Source organism: Bubalus bubalis, chromosome 17 (assembly GCF_019923935.1).
Source record: "Bubalus bubalis isolate 160015118507 breed Murrah chromosome 17, NDDB_SH_1, whole genome shotgun sequence".
NCBI classification, from domain to species: Eukaryota; Metazoa; Chordata; class Mammalia; order Artiodactyla; family Bovidae; genus Bubalus; species Bubalus bubalis.
The window spans coordinates 12926811-12945451 of record NC_059173.1 but is presented as its reverse complement, the minus strand read 5'-3'; the positions used below and the strand labels follow the sequence as shown (position 1 = coordinate 12945451).

The following is an 18641-nucleotide window of genomic DNA, read 5'->3' as shown; positions in this document are numbered from 1 at the left end:
GAGAGCGTTCTTATTTAATTTCCATGCTTTGTATTATGTATCTATTTTTGGCTGTACTGGGTCTTTGTTGCTGTGCAGGCTTTCTCTAGTTGTGGCGAGCAGGGGCTAAGCTTCTCTTGTTGCAGCCTGAGGGCTGTAGAGTGTGCTGGTTCAGTAGCTGTGGTACACAGGGAAAGCAAAGCAAAACCACAGAGAAATGCCACTTCACACCTACCAGAATGGCTATAATGTTGCAAAAACAAAACAAAACAAAAACAAATACCAGGAGAATAACAAGTGTTAGAGAGGATGTGGGGAAATTGGAACCCTTGCACATTGCTGGTGGGAATACCAACTAGGGCAGGTGCTATGGAAAACAGCTTACCAGTTCCCCCAAAAGCTAAATACAGAATTAGCATATGACTGGGTACTTCCACATCATTCCACACCCAGAAGAACTGAAAATAGAGACTCCAACAGATACTTATGAACCCATGTCCACTGAAGCATTATTCAAAGTAGTTGAAAGGTGGTGATAACCTAAGTGTCCATCAAAAGATGATTGGATAAAGAAAATGTGGTATATACACGTAGTGGAAGATTATTCAGCCATAAAAATAAATGAAATTCTGATCCATGCCTCAACATTTAACCATTTTAACCATTTTCTAAGTGTGCAATTCAGAGGGATTAGATTTTTGAAAGCCAGAAACCCAGATTCCTACACAGCAAAAGTTCTGGGTTAAAAAACTATTTTATAGCATCTGTAAAATGCCCCACAAATGCTGCCATTGGATGAGAGATGGTGGGCAAGGAGGTCTAGGATGCAGAAGAATGTATCAACCTACCACATTATCCAGTGGAACACAAGGACTGACATCCCCAAATCGACAAATTTGAGTAAGCTTTGTTAAATTTATTCCACCAACATGTATCAGCTGTGAGAGGGAAAGGCATAATAATGATCAACAAGAATAAAATGCTGTTACATTTGTACATTTCATGATTACTCACACTCTCTTCTACTAAGCTTCTTGAAAGCAAGAACAATTTGTGTCTTGTTCACCATCATATTGCCCATGTCTTTCCATAGCCTGAAACATTGTCAAGACTCAAATGATTGCTGACTCAACAAATAAGCACCTAAGCCTTTGTTTGAGCCTCCAGAGTAACCCTGTTTCATAACAAGAACATTCCCTTTCTGTAAAAGCAGTAACCAAGACTCCAAAGACAGGAAGTCACTTAAGTGGAAAGAGAAGGGATTAAGATCTGAGCCTGTTTTCCAGGAATGAGTGATCTGGAATCATCGAACTCACTTGCCAAGCAAAACACTGTCAGGTGATACTGAATCAATGATCCTTTCATGTGAGTCATCTGAACTAATACACTTTATGATTTATTATGAATAATGATAACAACAAAAAATGGCAAGCCTTAATGGGCTCTTCCAGGGTATAGAAATTATACATGTGATTTTAATCATCAGAATCACGCTGGGACTGGTTCCAGTTGAAGGGTGAGAAAGGTGAGGCTTAAAGGCAGAAAATAATTTGTTCAATGTCACTCAGCTCCCAGGTAGCTCTGCTGAGATTCAAACCCACAGTACTGTGTGACCTCTGAAGTTCATGACACTTCTCACTCATTCCATCTGAGTAATAGACCTTGATGGACCTCTAGACTATGTATGATCTGACACCATTCTGGGACAGCCACTGAATCCTATGGTCCATGGGAACCGCTGGCATCTGACCAGGAAAATAAGCATGTGTGTCTTAAGTGGAAAACATCCATGACATTTAGGCTCAGTCAACCCGCCAGTGTCTGGGGGAAAGGGGAGAGGGTAGTCAATCATGTTGACATTCTGTCATCTGTTTCTGGGGTCTACAGGATGCCAAACAGCCTGAGTTGGAAAGCACCATGGTCTTGTTGTCCAGATGTTTGAGGTTGCATTGCCCCACCCTCCGTATGTCAGAGCCCCTGGCTGAGAGACAGCGACACTGATATCATTCCCGCTACTGCAGATAACAGCTCCGCCCTTTCTTGTGTGTGCACTGAGCGTGCGAAGCTTGGTGCAGAGTGTTATGTGCATTATCTTATTTTCTGAATTGAGCTTCTATGAGTGACCACGAGTTCCAGATGAGGTCACTGCTAAGGCTCAGCATTGGGTAAGGAACATACCCAAAGATACAGAGGATGTGGTTGTAGTGGGGGTGAATGTTATTGTTTAGTCACTAAGTCATGACTACTCTTTGCAACGTCATGGAGTATAGCTGGCCAGGCTCTCCTGTCCTTTACTATGTCCCAGAGTTTGCTCAGATTCATGTTCACTGAGTCAGTGATGCTATCTAACCATCTCATCTTTTGCCACCCCCTTCTCCTTTTGCCTTCAATCTTTCCTAGCATCAGAGTCTTTTCCAATGAGTCAGCTCTTCGCATCAGGTAGCCAAAGTATTGCAGCTTCAGCTTTAGCATCAGTCCTTCCAGTGAGTATTCAGGGTTGATTTCCTTTAGTATTGACAAGTTTGATCTCCTTACTGTCCAACAGACTTTCAAGAATCTTCTCTAGCACAATTTGAAAGCATCAATTCTTTGGTGCTCAGCCTTCTTTATGGTCCAACTCTCACATCCATACAGGACTACTGGAAAAACCGTAGCTTTGACTAGACAGATCTTTGTTGGCAAAGTGATGTCTCTGCTGGGGTGAGTAGTGCCTACCAAAAGACATGCGCACTCAGAACCTGTGAATGAGACTTTATGGAGAAATAAGATTTTTTCGAGTGTAAGTAAGAATCCCAGGATGGAATTCCTATGGATTTAGGCGGGCCCTAAATCCAATGAATAGTGTCATTTCAAAGAGATAAGCAGAGGGGAACACAGATGGAAGCAGAAATTGGAGGGATGTGTCTATAGGCCAAGGAACACCAAGGATTGTTGGCACCACCAGGAGATAGAAAAGAGGCATGAAAGAGATCTGCCCCAGAGCCTTCAAAAGTAACCAACACTCACCAACACCTGGCTTCATCCTCCTGCACTCCAGAACTTCTAGAGACTTTTTGTTGTATGAAGCAACCTGGCCTGTGGTCTTTTGTTCCAGAAGCCCCAGGAAACCACTGGGAGATAGGTTGAGATAGGATTTGAACCAGAACATCAGCCCAAACTCTTTACCAGTAACCTAGAAGTCAAACATTTGGAATCAGCTCTCCATGTCTTTGGGCTTCCCTAGTGGCTCAGTGGTAGAGAACTCACCTGCCAATGCAGGAGATGTGGATTTGATCCCTGGGTGGAGAAGATCCCCTGGAAAAAGAAATGACAACCCATTCCAGTATTCTTGCCTGGGAAATCCCATGAACGAAGGAGCCTGGAGGGCTACAGTCCATGGGGTCACAAAGAGTCAGTTACAACTGAGTGACTACCCAGCAACACCTCAAGGTCTTCATGTTCCCAAATTCAGTAATCCGGAGCACTTGAGTTTTCAGAAGAAGTGTACACGCACACATACACACAAGCAGACACACACACACTTCAAAGAGATGGTATGACCAAGAAACCTTCTTACCATTTTCCTAACTCAAATACCAACTGTCAACGACAGAGCAAAAAGAAGGACATCCAAATGGCTGAATGAAGTCTGATGAAGCAGACTGAGACTGTGGAGAGGAAAAAATAAAACTTTAGCCATGACATGTGAAACCAAGGAACTGGCCCTTTTTGGCATTCATGATGATGTTTTATTAACATGGAGCCTTTAATCTGTGGATTTCAGACAACTTTAAAAAGTCAGTGAGTGTTGTGCTGGTCCTCATCTGATGCAGCCATGTGGGTGCTAGGGAGACGAGAGGGAACACTGAGGTTAAGATACTTGCTCTCGTTTTCCGGAGTCAGTTGACAAACTAGAAATAGTCCAGACTTCTGGGCATCAACATTAGGATCTTCTCAGAGTTCCTCTCACCCTAATTGATTTTTCCACAGTGAAACTGCCTCTCCTCTTTCTAGACAATCCGGAAGACTCCTACACACCCTCCGAGTCCCATTTCCTATGAGAGCCCTTCCCTGATATTCCCTACTCTGTGCTCCGTCACACAGCAGTGCGGAGTCTCTCACTCTGTGGACACACATTCTAGTGTGTACACACTACAGAGACACCATTTAAGATCCTTTATATGATTTTATCCTTTACAGGTCAGTCTCTCCTTATAGATGAGGAGGAAAGCTCATCTAACCCCAAAGCTGGAGGAAAGTCAGTGAAAGTGTTTCAGGGGAAGTTATCAAGCCCTGAAAACCTTTTGCAAAACTTTACATGAATGGGCAACTTAAGGGATAGGGACTCCATAGCTTTTGTGAGTTTTCAAATGACTTCTAGATTTAAACTCCTTTAAAACTCCCTGCACTAGAAAGATGGTGCAGATGAATTTATTTGCAGAGCAGAAATACAGATGCAGACCCAGGGAACAGACATGTGGACGCAGGGAAGGGGGTGAGGAAGAGGGGAATCGGATGAACTGAGAGATTGGGATCGACATACATGCACTGCTGTGTGTGAAATAGATAGCTAGTGGGAAGCTTTTGCACAGCACAGGGAGTTCAACTCAGTGTTCTGTGATGACCTAGAGGGTTGGGATGGAGGGAGGTCCAAGAGGGAGGGGTTATATGTATTCATATGGGTGATTCACTTCATTGTACAGCAGAAACTAACACAATACTGTAAATACCCCAATTAAAAAATAAAATAAAATTTGAATTCTCTGAATTTCTTATCCCTGTTGCCTGGTATGGCACCTGACCCACAACAGTCCCATGAAAATACCTGTCACCAGATCACTGCATACAGCTTTGATGGAATTATAGTCAGGTGGATTCTGAGTTGCTCTGATTTTGTGCTGGAATCGTTGCAGCTCTGAGTGAAGGACTTAGAAAGCTCTGAATTTGACTCATAGCTAACTCTCCTCTCTAAACAATGGGGGTCAGGAGCCTACTCTATGGAAGTGACTGTTCTTAGCCCTTGCTCTCAGAAGCTCCCTACGTTTTAGTTGCCTGAGCAATCCAGCACCTAACAATGTATCCTACAGATAAATCAGCATCAGTGTACAAAAATACATGGATACAGAGACAATAGCAAAATAAATAAAGCTATAGGGATATATTGTATAGCACCGGAAATATAGCCAATATTTTATAATAACTATAAGCTATCACCTTTAAAAATTGTGAGTCAATTTTGTACACCCAAAGCTTAAATAATAATGTAAATCAAGTATACTTCAATTTAAAAAATAGAATAAATTGACTCAATCTGATGTATAGCAATAGGTGCTATTATCCATTATAAGCAAGGCCAGCAAAGAGTTGTGAAAAGCTAGGTAGTAAGTATTTTAGGCTTTGTGGGACTTAAAGCTTGTCGGGTGTGACTGAAACGCCTCACCTCTGCCATTGTTTTCTCAAAACAGTCATAGGCAATATGTAAATGAATGGGCAGGACTGTGTACCAATAAATTTTTATTTACAAAATCAGGCAGGGGACTGGATTTAGCCAGCAAATCACAATTTGCTCACCCCTGCTTTGAAAAGTGAAAAGTGTTAGTTGCTCAGTCATGTCCAACTCTTTGCAACCCTGTGGACTGTAGCCTACCAGGCTCCACTGTCCATGAGATTTCCCAGGCAAGAATACTAGAGTGGGTAGCCATTCCCTTCTCCAGGAGCTCTTCCTGAGCCAGGGATGGAACCAGGGCCTCCCACATTGCAGGCGGATTCTTTACCTTCTGAGCCACCAGGGAAGCCCAACCCCTGCCTTAGAGTAGTATTAATATATGGCTGTTAAATATATATATATATATATATATATATATATATATATATATATTTGTGAAAATGTCCAAAATTGTTAAAATTTCCTGAGCAGTATCACTCACCAGCATATACACAGCATGTCCTGTGTGATCGGTTCTCTTTTAAGCACCTGACCTGGGTTACTTTTTTAAATCTTCATATACCATCACTTAACCACTATGTCTGTTGCTTCGTACTGAGAGTGACCAGCTCTGTGAACTTGGGCAGGTGTGTCGGTCTCCCTGAGCCTCAATTTCCCAAATGTTAAACTGACTCAAAAACGGACTGTTGGTATTTCCCTGGTGGTGCAGCAGTTAAGACTCCATGCTTCCAAAGCAGGTGACACAGGTTCGGCCCCTGGTCAGGGAACTATTAATAAGACCCCACATGATGCATGGCAGGGCAAAGATAAATAAATAAAGGACTGTTGCTGTTTGTTTAAAGCATGTTCGTGATGTTGGTTAAGTCACTATCACATGATGGAAACACAATTAAATTAGTCCCCCATCTTTTGAACTTTTTTCAAAGAGGAGCTATTCAACTAAAAGAGAATCTAGAGAAAAGGATGCTCATATGTTCTCAGTTCTGAACATTTTCTCCGAGGGCACAGACATCTATTCAGACACAATTAACTTGAGTATTTTTTTAACACATGGTGTGGTGGATGGCGATGTCTATTATCTTATGTGTGATTAATGAAAGCTGTTAATATAAACAGCGAGAGGACAGACACTCTGATGTTCCCAGTGGCTGCTAATTAAGGCAGTGCTGCTCATTCTCAGGCTGAGAAGGGAACTGCCCTGTCTTAGCTGTCTGTAATAATTTATCAAGAAGTGAAATTTTCAGGACATGACCCAGAAAGAACATGATAATAAAAGAAAACCTTTTTCCTTATAATAATAGTAATAATGATAACAAAAATACTGGAATGTACTAGATGCTTCTAAGGGCCACGTACAGGTTAAGTGCTTTGCAGACATATCTTCATTTAATCCTCCCAGTGGTCCTCTCCTGTTAATAGCCATGTTTGTTCAACTTTCAAATGAAGTAACTAGTCTTCCAGCAAACAAGTGACGGGGTGTGGAAATAACACTAAGCGTGACCTAGTTAAGGAAGCAAGTTAGGGGTTTGGGAGAAAGAAACCATCTCGTGGAATTTGCCACATCTTGTGAATAAAAATGAAAAGGAAACTTACATATATGCACACACAAGTGTATAATCGTATGGTCAAGAAAGAGTTTGTTTCAGGGTGGTCTGCAGGTTTGTGTTTTCTTGTATAATATTTTTTTAATGTTATTTAAAAAAAAAAAAACTATAAAAGCATGCGCAAAAAAGTACCTCACCTCATCACCCCTAGAAGGAATGGAACTGGGAAAATGAGCAAGGTGGTGGCAGGGGGTCGGGGGGGTGGATAATTTCCACTCTATGCCTTTCTCTAAATGTATTAAACCATATGGAGACAGTATTCACTCAGAATTGTTAAGTAAATAAATAATAGACTCAATCTATGCCAACTGTGTAGAGGAGAAAACAAAGAAAGGGAGTATTATCAACTAAACACCAATAAATTCAAGAACCTAAGTACGACAGAAACATTTCTTGAAAAATAAAGAATGCCAAATTTAGTGCAAGAAGAAACAGACAGTGTGATAGTCCAATGCCCTCTGGAGAATCAGAGCTGAAAAAAAAGTTTGAATTTAAGAAAGGCTTAGTGCCGAAGAATTGATGCTTTTGAATTGCGCTGCTAGAGAAGACTCTTGAAACCCCCTTGGACGGCAAGGAGATCAAACCAGTCCATCCTAAAGGAAAACAACCCTGAATATTCATTGGAAGGATATTACTGAAGCTGAAGCTCCAATACTCTGGACACCTGATGGGAAGAGCTGACTCATTGGAAAAAGCCCCGATGCTGAGAAAGATTGAAAGCAAAAGGAGAAGTGGCTGGCAGAGGATGAGATGATTAGATAGCGTCACTGACTCAATGGATATGAAATCTGAGCAAACTCTGGGAGATAGTGAGGGACAGGGAAGCCTGCTGTGGTGCAGTCCATGGGGTTGCAAAGATTTGGGCACGACTTAGCGACTGAACAATGACCAGAAAAATCCATGAGCTTGTTACAATTTTGATTCTAAGATATCCCTAGCGCTAGAAGACAGCTATATAAACTAGAATACATGGCTTTGTGTATTGAGTCTCCATGTGCACAGAGACCAAAGACAAAGACACTGAAGGTGCAGCCTGGGCTAGTTTCCAAAAGCCACGTGTGCACACTGTCATTTTCCTGCTCATTCACTTGCACGTGCTGTATTCACAAGGATGCAGGGCAACAATGGGCTTGGGGATTCCCTGGGAAGTAGAAGTCACGGGATGAATGACTGGTTAGGTGGCGCGAGTGTGGAAGGAGATGAAGTTGAGCAGGACCCCAAGATTTTTCTAGTTTGATTGAGAGCATGGCTGATCACACCATGGATGAGCCAGAGAACTGAGAGGTAAGAGCAGGTTTGGGGCAAGGTGATACGCTCCCTTTTGGACGTCCCCACCTTGAGGTGCTGGGGTGAACGGACTCATAGGGGTGCTGATGGCTTTGAGACATAGGGAGGAGGCACATTCAAAGCTGATGGATGAACTGAGGTCAAGCCTGGGACATCCTCAAGCTGAGGAGGAGAGCTGAGGAAGAGGAGTGAAAAGTCGGACAAAGCAGGAAAAATGGGGGATGACAGTTTCACAGAAGGGTGGCATGATTAAGAAGAGGAAGAAGGGGACATCTAGAACGGTGTGTCTATTAATATAATGAATGTCTATAATGGCATGGTACATAGAAGACTTCAGGAACTTTGTAGTTAATTATAGCGGCCAAGGTCCCTTCCGTAATCTAGGCTAGAAGACTTCTTTGATCTTTTTCCAAAGATAGCTCAACGTTTTGCAAAAACTCAGGATTTGGACTTAGGCTGACCCAAGGATTGAAATCTAGGCATCTACTTCCCAGGTGGCTCAGTGGTCAAGAACCCGCCTGCCAAGGCAGGAGACGCAAGAGATGCGGGTTCAATCCCTGGGTTGAGAAGATCCTCTGGAGGAGGAAATGGCAACCTTCTCCAGTATTCTTGCCTGGAGAACCCCATAGACAGAGGAGCCTGGAGGGCTACATTCCATGGGATCCCAAAGAGTCTGACACGACTGAGAGACTGAGCACAGCACACACACATCTACTCCATGCAGAACTCAGTTCTCGTGGGAGCAGGCTCTGCAAAATGGCCTCACCCAGGCTTCCCAGCTCCAGACTCCCTCCCTGGGAACTTTAGAAGGATGCCTTCAGCCTCTGCTGACTCAGCAGGTCAACAGGGACCTCTGACACCCCCTGGCCTTTCCCGGAACCTTAAGGAGGAAGGGGAGAGTGGCTCAGAGGGCAGGTTTAAAATTAGAAGGGAGCGCAAGGCTGCCTGTGGTTCTTGAACCTCAGCCATTGGGGAGGAACGGGAGATAAGGTGGACAAGAGACAGGAAGCATTTATTTAAGATTCCTATCACACCGGGAAGCTGGAGGGGGAGTTCAGTTCAGGGGAAGAACAGGATGTTGCCAGGATCCGGGGCAGGGCTGAGGGCAGGGGGGCAAGGAGGGAACGGATATTGGAAAGGGGGAGCCGGGCAGCCAGGGTCGGAGGCGACAAAGTTTGGAAGGGTCCCAGGCAGGAAGTCAGCCCAGCAAGAGGCCCCTGGGGAGTTCAGGTCTCTTCAGTGGCGGGAGGAAGATAGATCTTCTCTTCCAAGGCCTTGCATCTCTGCCACGAGGCTGGTGTGTTTCTGGGTGGTCCCAAAGAGGACCTCATTTAACTTTCTTATGGGAACTCTCAGTTCTCTGACCCCCGCCTCGCCCTGCTGCAGGGTCTTTCTGCTGGTCTCCCAGTTTGAAGGCCACCATGCTGGCCTTCTCTGAAGGGCCACCCTGCAGCTCCATCTCGCCCTTGAAGTTTTGTTGTTGTTTAGTTGCTAAGTCATGTCTGACTCTTTCATGACTCCCAAGGACTGTAGCCCACCAGGGTCTTCTGTGGAATTCTCCAGGCAAGAATACTGGAGTGGGTTGTCATTTCTTTCTCCAGGGGATCTTCCTGACCTGAGGATCGAACCTGTATCTCCTGCATTGGCAGACGGATTCTTTACTGCTGAGCCACCAGGGAAACCCTCTTGAAGGCTGCAGGAAGTCAAAGTCCAGACTGACTGACTGAGCCCCTGTGATCAATTCCCATCCCATGCTCCTGAGTACCAGAATGCCCCTTGTCCCTCTAGAGAAACACACGGTTTCTTCCATTTCCAAAAGACTCTTTATCAAAATGAAAATCGAGGGAAGGAAGTCCCTTCCATTGGCAAAATGAAGAAGTACAAATGAGCAGCAAACACCAAGGGAAAAAATTATCCTCATCATTTAAATAACCTGCAACTGCACTGTGGCGGCAAACCAGCCGCTGCCACGAGCATTGGGCATCCACCAACTTGTTTCAGTCCTTTTGACAACTCTCAGAGGCAGTTTCTCCACGTCACAGCACAGTCCAGGAAACCAAGGCTCACAAGGGTTAAGTTCCTGGTCCAAGATCCTTGCTGCTAAGTGGCAGACAGAGGAAGAAAGGGGATGGTGCCGACTGACGAATTGATAACAGGCCGAGTTTGCAGCTGACAAAACTGGCCTTGCAGGAGTGATTTCACCTCTCTGAGCCTGTTTCCCTACTCTAGAAAATGAGGATTGGGACTTCCCTGGTGGTCTGATGGTTAAGACTCCATGCTCCTATTGCAGGGGCACAGGTTCAATCGCTGGTGGAGGAACTAAGATCCCGCGCAAAAAAAAAAAAAAAAACCACCCATGGGGGTGGGGGGAAGTGAATGCACTCAAAGAGTTGAGCTAATAATCATTAAAAAAGAAAATGGGAATAGAATAGGACTCACGTCACAGTTGCAGGATGTTTTTAGCAAGAAAATACATGATTAGGACAGTGCATTAGTGTTTATTTAAATAAAGTGCGAAACAGTAAACTTTTTACTATTGATTTCGAGGTCCCAAGGACCCACCATACTGAGTCTCCCTGCCTGCACCCGTCAGGAGTTAGGAAGGGTCCGCTCCTGACAACAGAGGTCAGAGGCCCCACAGAACCAGGCTGAGAGGCATTTCCCCCCACAACCCCATCCTCCTTTGCTGGCCTCCGAGGGGACCTCCCACTCACTCACATCCCGGCCTCTGGGGAAGCTTCTGGACCACAGGGGCTGATCAATGATGGCGTATTTGCTCAACTCCACGCCCACGGTCCAGCTGGAGAGACACACTCGGGTTCAAGGCTAAAGGCTTCCAGGAAACGCAGCCGGGGCTTGAAGTCATCAGTCATTCAGTAACTGCCCCCTTTGTCTCTGGGGACGGTCTGGAGCTCCGGCTTGGGACGTTCTCCCTTCTCGTTCCCGGGGAGCCTGTCTGCTTCCTCTCGCTCTCTTCTCAAGCAGTGGCTGCATGTTGTTGCTATTACTATTATCTTTGTTACTATTGATTGAGTGTCCAGGGCTCCATGCCTAGTGCTTTACATGCATTTTCTCATTTAGTTCTCACTAGAACTCTGAGTGGTGGAGAATATTTTTATCCTTTTTTTTTTTTTTTTTTTTGACCGCAGCCAGGTAGCTTGCAGGATTGTAGTTCTCCAACTAGGAATTGAACCCAAGCCCCCTGCACTGGAAGCACAGAGTCCCAACCACTGAACTGCCAAGGAAGTCCCTTCATCCCTATTGTTTTTAATTTATTTTTTATTGAAGTATAGTTGAATTACAATGCTGTGTTAATTACCACCATGTAACAAAGTGACTCAGTCATACATACATACATGTTCTTTTTCATATTCTTTCCCATTATGATTTATCACACAGTGCCGAATATAGTTCCCTGTGCTATACAGTCAGACCTTGCTGCTTATCATATTCTGTAGATAACAGTTTGCATCTGCTAACCCCAAACCCCAACTCTGATCCTCTCCCACCCCTTCCTCCTTGACAACCACCAGCCTTATTCTCTATGTCCCTGATTTTGTTTCTGTTTCATAGATAGGTTCATTTTTAAATCCCTATTTTTACAGCCTGCTCGAAATGGAAGTTTGCTTGCCAGAGGTCACACAGCTGGAAAGTGAAAAAAACCTGGGCTTGGCATCCAAGCAGTCTGGCTCCAGAGTCCATGCTTGAAGCTGTGAGCCTCATGTGCTTTAATAGGGATTCTCTTGACCAGCCTAGCAACAAAGACAGAGCAGTTCCTCACCTTTCTCTTCCTCAAAGGACCCAGGAAGGGGAAATTGGGTGGTCGGCTTACAGGAAGAATCAATGCAAGGGGACAGCCAGAGTCACACAAACCACAAATGTGGGGGGGGGGGGTCACAAAGCTTCCAGGATCTCATAAAGGAACTGGCTGAAAAGTATGTCAACCAGAGAACATAGTCGGTGCAAAGGTCCTGAGGTAGGAACAGACTCACCTTGTTCACATTTACTTCTAGTTCTCCTCTGCTGAGGCTTCCCAGATGGCACTAGTGGTAAAGAACCTGCCTGTCAATGCAGGATACATAAGAGACGCAGGTTCAATTCCTGGGTTGGGAAGATCCTCTGGAAGAGGGCATGTCAACCCACTCCAGTAGTCTTGCCTGGGAAATTCCATGGACAGAGGAGCCTGGTGGGCTACAGTCCATGGGATTGAAAAGAGTCAGACACAACTGAAGCAACTTAGCATGCATACAAGCTCCTTTGCTGAAATGTTTGTCTACCGTCCTGTTCTCCAGTCATCCCTCCTTTGGAACACAGTTAAGCATCACCTCCTCCAGGAAGCCTTCCCTGATCTTGGTCTAGGGCTGGGTCCCCTGTCATTGCTGCTGTTGCCTCATTCTTCTTCACAGAATATTTCACATTTATGTTTACTTAACAGCCTGGAATATTTGCTTAGTGTTGGTCTCTGAGGTGAGATGATAAACTCTAAGTAGGTAGGGGGTAATGTTTGTTTTGTATTCTCTCTCTATGCCTAGAACTGTGGCACCTAATGAGTTCTCCAATAAATCATTGACTGACTGCTCTGATGGGACCACATTTAGCAGACTGGATTCAGTGCTGAACACCCTTGTTAGGAAAAAGAGTGCATGTCACTTCTCAAGGAAGGGGTGGTATCACCTCAGAGAAACTATTACACTTGGGCACAAGGAGACATGTCGGGTATGTAATGTCATTATGGAATTATTTGTGATAGACACTGGAGTCAACTTAGATGCCCACCGACTAGGGACTGGATACAGATAACATACTTGCCTGTGTTTTAAGACTGAAATCAAAGCAGATGAACCTGAGCTATAAGTATCCACAGAGAGCTTTCTCAAAAACTTGACTTGGAGAGAGAATTCTGGCCATGAAGTGATTCATAGCCCATTTAAGAAATTACATGCCCAAGAAGTCCTCTATATTATTAAGCATTTGTATATAAGTATGTAAAAATTAAATTTAGATGGGAGTATATATTCTAAGTTCATGATAATATGTGTGTATAGGTAGGGCTGGGAGCATAAGGGGGATTTAGCTGTACTGAGATGCTCCAATTGTATTTAAGAACTAGTAATTCATGTATTATCAAGTAATTTTAAACTGTAAATATAAAAAAAAAGAATATTTGGAAAAGATACCAACAGATTGATAACAGTTCATTGTGGATGGTAGGAATATGGCTGGATCTTATTTCCTTCTTTCTGTTTTAAATTCTTTGATTTTAGAGATCTTAGGAGGGGGCTTTCCTGGAGGTCCAGTGGTTGAGACTTCACCTTCCAATTCAGGGAGTGCAAGTGAGATCTCTGGGCAGGGATCTAAGATCCCTCATAGCTCAGGGCCAAAAACCCAAAAACGTAAAGCAGAAGCAATATTATAACAGATTCAGTAAAGACTATAAAAATGGTCCACATCAAAAAAATCTTAAAAAAAAAATAGCATAGGAGGGAGGGAGAGGAATAAGGAAGGATGGAAGCAGGAGAGAAGGAGAAATAGAAATATGTACGGGGAGAGAAAACATGGTGAAATAAGGAACTTGGAAATGGGCAAAGGATCAACGGTTGTAGGAATGGTATTTTTTGATCGAGGAAAAATGCAAACCCTATTGTCATGTATGTTTGGGGTTGCATAAGGGGAGATAGGTCAAACTGGAGGAGCTTGAGATAGGGAAGTACAATGTAATAATGAGAAGAACTTCCCTTTAAAGACTTTCAAGTAAATGTTAATTACCTAAACTCTACAGTAATATACTGTCCTTAGGAACATCATTTAACTCTGCAAATTAATTTAAAGCCTTTTTCTCTCCCCTCCCAGCCAGAGGGAACCACTGTTGTGAGTTTGTTAATTACCTCCATGCTGCCGCTGCCGCTGCTGCTGCTAAGTCACTTCAGTCGTGTCCGACTCTGTGCAACCCCAGAGATGGCAGCCCACCAGGCTCCCCCATCCCTGGGATTCTCCACGCAAGAACACTGGAGTGGGGTGCCATTGCCTTCTCCAATGCAGGATAGTGAAAAGTGAAAGTGAAGTCACTCAGTCGTGTCCGACTCTTCGCGACCCCATGGACTGCAGCCCACCAGGCTCCTCCGCCCATAGCCCTCGCAAATACCTTTGCATGCATATATTCACATAGAAAATGTATAGCTTTTTGTGTTTGCTTTTTTTAAATATACATAGTACACTGCAAACTGTATGAAACACTCAACAGCCAGTCTGTTTGTTCACAGTTGTGTTTCTGAGATTTATCCATAGAGATTTGTTTAGACTGAGTGTACTCTTTTTCATGACTCTATAATGTTCCATCAAGGGACTATATAATACATTTTATGCATCCACTCGCCTATTGGGAGCCTTATAGGTTGGTTCAAATATTTTGCTATCACAATGTAACTGTGGATACATGTGTACCTACTTCCTCTGGGTAGCAGAAAGAACACATTGGGTATTTCAACAGAGTCGGTTAATTTGCTTAGGTGACTGTGAGCTGCATGAGAACAGAAATAGGCCACTTTTTAGGAAGAAGTTCCCTATCTCTGCAAGTGTCTGAGTACTGGCCGGATAGCCTCTTGGCACTGCTATAGAGGAGGGGATGCTGTCCCTAAATGACCATCAAGTTCCCTTCCAACTGCACGATCCTATAATCTCTCATCTCCCTGCAGAGGGACCACCGCCCAGTACATCTCATGCCAAGAGCCCCAGCTGCGGTGAGGGGAAAAAGTCATCTTTTCTGCAGATTTGGAGGAGCTGGGAGGGACATCTTTTTGCAAAACCCCATGTTTCCTGCTCCTCTTGATGTGTTATATTTCATTCTAACTGAAGACATCGTACATAAACCCCTTACGTTTTGTAAGTCTTCACTGGAATGAATAGATCTAGGTTGAAACCCTGGGTCAGTCCCAAGCAGCCATATGATCTTGGGCATGTTTGAATTCTCTATGCCTCAGTCTCCTTGTCTGTAAAGTGGGTGAATTCATAGCCCTTGCTCACGACTATTGTGATGATTCTCCCAGCTGATGGATGTAATGTGCTCTAATGGCTAGTGAGTTGCATCTCTCTCTAAGGGTGGTGGGTAGGGGTCAGGGGAGGAGGGCTCACTGTGCAAGCCGGCTGTCCTAGAGATGCATAAATTGGGAGCAGTCTTTGCCCCAGACAGGAAGGAAGTCCAAGGTTTAACCAATCTGTTGCACTCACTGCCGTGGCCTGCACAACCTTATGTTTGGTGTTTCATCTTTTTCAAAGCGTGTCCATTATCTCATCTGTTCATCAAAGGCCCCTGCAAGGAAGTCAGGCAGAGGATGGGCCCAAGGAGAGATGACTCAGGAATCTGAAAGTCAAGGCCAGCAGCCTCCCTGACAAACAGCCCACTGGGCTGAGTTTCTCCACTGATCTTGGCCGAGAAGGAGGGGGTGAGGCTGTCCAGGTCAGGCCTGAAATACCCACAGAGAGACTTCCTTTCCCCTGACGGTGGACTGGCTTCTCAACCCAGCCAGATGGGCTGCAGATGTGAGCTCCGGGTTGCGAGGGAGGCCAGGGAAATAGACAGGACTCGGCCCCTTGCCTGGAATGTCAGCCCCTAAGCCCGGGTCCCATGATGCCCCTGGAGCATGATGCTGCTGTCTTCCTGAGCTCAAGTTTGTGGCATTTTGGATACAGGAAGGGGGTGATGGAGATACTGCCATGCTTCTGCGATGCTCATGGCTCTCAGTTGGAGAATATTTCAGGCAGCAACCATCCCATCTTGAAGCCTTCAGGTCAGCTTGGATACAAGTCAGTCTCATGTCATTTCTACAGCCCCAGCCAGCCCTGGAAAGCCTGCTAAGTTGCTGAATGGCTTCCTCTTCCAAAAGAACTGCTGGCCCTTCATGGCTTTCTCTTCCTTCAGCCTGTCCCAAAATTCAGAGTCCCTTCCCTCATGCCATACCCTCCGGGTGGCCAGTGTTGACTCTGGTCTCAGGGGACCAATTGCCACTGTCAGTCCATTCAGAGTGGAACTGTTTATAGAGTTCTGTCGTGGAAATAATAGTTCCCTGACTCCAAGAGGGACCCTGGGGACCTGGCTTCTGGAGACTGGTTGAAGAAAGGGCTCTGGTTCAGCCAGACCTGAGTTCTGCCATCCGCAGCTGTGTGACTTTGGAAAAGTCACATCACCTCTCTGATCTTCTAGGCTTCTCATTTGTAGAAAGTGAGGGATCATCCTTACCTTGCAGTGTCCTTAGGAAGATTCAAGAAAACACGTGCAAATCCCCAGTGTTGTACCCGGCATGGAGTCCATGCTTCCTAACGAACTTTTGCTTTTGTTCTGGTAATTGTTATTATTCTTGTTGTTGCTGGGGCTAAGGGGCTGCCTCCCTTCTTTCCTAAGTTGCTCATTGTCTCTATAATCAGATAAACCTGTATTCTAATCCTAGCATCATCTTATGGCTCTGTAGCCTTGATCAAGTTACTTAGCTTCTCTGAGCCTGCCTCAGTTTCCCCATCAATAAAGAGAGGTTTAGAAAGCTTAAGTGACTTCACCAAAGTTATACCTACCCAGTAAGGAATTTCAGCTCAACCCTGCATATGTCCAACAGCCCTGATGGCTTAACCAGTAAGCAGCTACATTTTCATCATATTTCTATTTTCCTTGAACAAGGCCCCTTAGTTTCTTCAACCTGGCCTGCAATAAGAACTAACTGACAATGATACCTTCTTCAAACTCTAAAGTTCCCTCCAGAAGTCTGTGTCCATATCCAGGGCTTCCCTGGAGGTCCAGTGGTTAAGAATCCATTTTCCAATGCAGGGGACACATGAGTTCAATCCCTCATCCCTCATGAGTTCAATCCCTCGGGGAACTAAGATCCTACCTCTTAAGGGGCAACTAAGCCTGCCCGCCACAATTAGAGAATCCCGCGCGCTGCAATGAGGAGCCTCCTTGCCGCAACAAAGACTCACTGCAGCCAAAAAAAAGAGAGAGGGAAAAAGTCCATGTCCCACCCACTGGACCAGCAGTTTAGCCAGCCCAAGAAGCCAAAACAAGAAAAGCTACAGAAACAGTGCGAGAGAGGTCTTTGAACTGTTCGGGGGGAATGTTCACGAAGGGAGGGATAAGAGTAGGCAGCTGAGATTTGCCCAACTCCAGGAAGGACCTTGGTGGAATCTGCACATCAAAGGGAGCCCAGCGCTTCAAAGGCAGGCGCTCTTTCTGCCCTCCCGGCCACCGGTCACGGCTAACTGGCTCACATGGGGACAAAGCTAGAGGACGCAATGTGGGAAGACGGGGGTTTCGGGATGAGAACCTCGCTGTAGTTGGGTGTGTCTCTGGAGCCTGGCACAACTGGCTGCCCTTTCCCCAAACCTCCCCTCACCAGCTCGGGGGTCCTCACTCTGGGGCCCCAGACCCCCAAGGGCCCCATGCTGGAATTCAAAGCTTCTCTGAACTGGGTCAGCAGGAAAGTATATCACGTCTTTGTTGTTGTCGCTGGCCTTGAACTGCAATTGAGCATCCCTTTCCATCATGATTGCAGGTAACAGACACGTGGCAGGATCAGCAGCCCCTACCACGTGGTCCCCAGTAGCAATCACCCATATTGGCTTGTCACCTTACAGGAGTCACGGTGAGTTCAGCATTCCTTAGTGTTATGACATTTCTGCCACCGGGGTTGTTATTAGAACTGCCGCTATGATTTATTTCAAGAATTGATAAAGAAATACACGTATGACTATATCTCTTTTTCTGTTTGCAGTGAGTGTCCTTTGTAATCTTATGTTTTTCTTTTTTAATTTTTTTTTTTTTTTTAGATTTTGATTTTTTGGCCAAGCTATGACATGAGAGATTTTAGTTCCTCAACCAGGGATCAAGCCCGTGCCCCCTGCAGTAGAAGCACAGTGTCCTAACCACTGGACCACCAGGGAAGTTCCCTATACGTTTTATTTCAGGGATTTTAAAGCATGATTCTGAGAAGGCATTCCTAGACTTCACCATACCGCTGAAGAGTCACGTACACAAGTAATTTTAAGAACCTTTGTCATAGCCGTTCAACTCTCTCAGGCTCAGTTTTCCAGTCAATGAAATGGTCATTAAAATCTCTTTGTTTCAGTGCCTTTGTGAAGATCACATTTTGCAACGTGTGCGAAAGAAGTGAGCACGAAGGAGATGGTCAGTCAACACTCGCATCCCTCTTTCTTCTCTACAGCCAGCTTCTTTCAACCTGGAGCCAAGAGCTGGTGTATTTATCACATGCCTTCCATGGTCTTCCGTGAAGGGCCTCTTGCCCACTGGGCGCTGGCTCATGCTGGTCTCCAGGAGTAAAGCGCCCCTCCTGCTCCACCACGAC

General features: G+C 45.0%; 1 long non-coding RNA gene across 1 annotated transcript in view; it reads left to right on the top strand.

Moving 5' to 3' along the window:
* LOC112579925 overlaps positions 1-18117 on the top strand; it is an 89000-nt gene extending 70883 nt beyond the window's left edge. Inside the window, exons 4-5 of the long non-coding RNA XR_003104235.2 lie at positions 12828-13011; positions 14146-18117. This is a non-coding gene — a long non-coding RNA (uncharacterized LOC112579925). The remainder of the gene's footprint in view (positions 1-12827; positions 13012-14145) is intronic.
* The last annotated feature ends 524 nt before the right edge of the window (positions 18118-18641 follow it).